This window comes from Sinocyclocheilus anshuiensis, unplaced genomic scaffold, assembly GCF_001515605.1.
Source record: "Sinocyclocheilus anshuiensis isolate Anshui unplaced genomic scaffold, SAMN03320099.WGS_v1.1 scaffold708, whole genome shotgun sequence".
In the NCBI taxonomy this organism is placed as follows: domain Eukaryota; kingdom Metazoa; phylum Chordata; class Actinopteri; order Cypriniformes; family Cyprinidae; genus Sinocyclocheilus; species Sinocyclocheilus anshuiensis.
This window is the reverse complement of record NW_015555881.1, coordinates 3071437-3071760: the sequence shown is the minus strand read 5'-3', so window position 1 is coordinate 3071760 and position 324 is coordinate 3071437.

The window sequence follows — 324 nt, the reverse complement described above, 5'->3', positions numbered from 1 at the left end:
TATAGTTTCATTTAATATATTAAATATTATATATAATATATTTAATTAAATAAGTTTTATATGTGAATAAAATTAAAGTAAATGACGGTAAAGACATTTATAATGTTACAAAATATTTGTTTCCAATAAATGCTGTTCTTTTGAATTTTCTATTCATCTGTGAATCCTGAAAAATAAAAAGTATCACAGTTTCGACAGAAATAATGTGCAGCACAACTGTTTTCAGCATTGATTATAATCAGAAATGTTTCTCGAGCAGCAAATCAGCATATCAGAATGATTTCTGAAGATCATGTGACACTGAAGACTGGAGTAATGATGCTG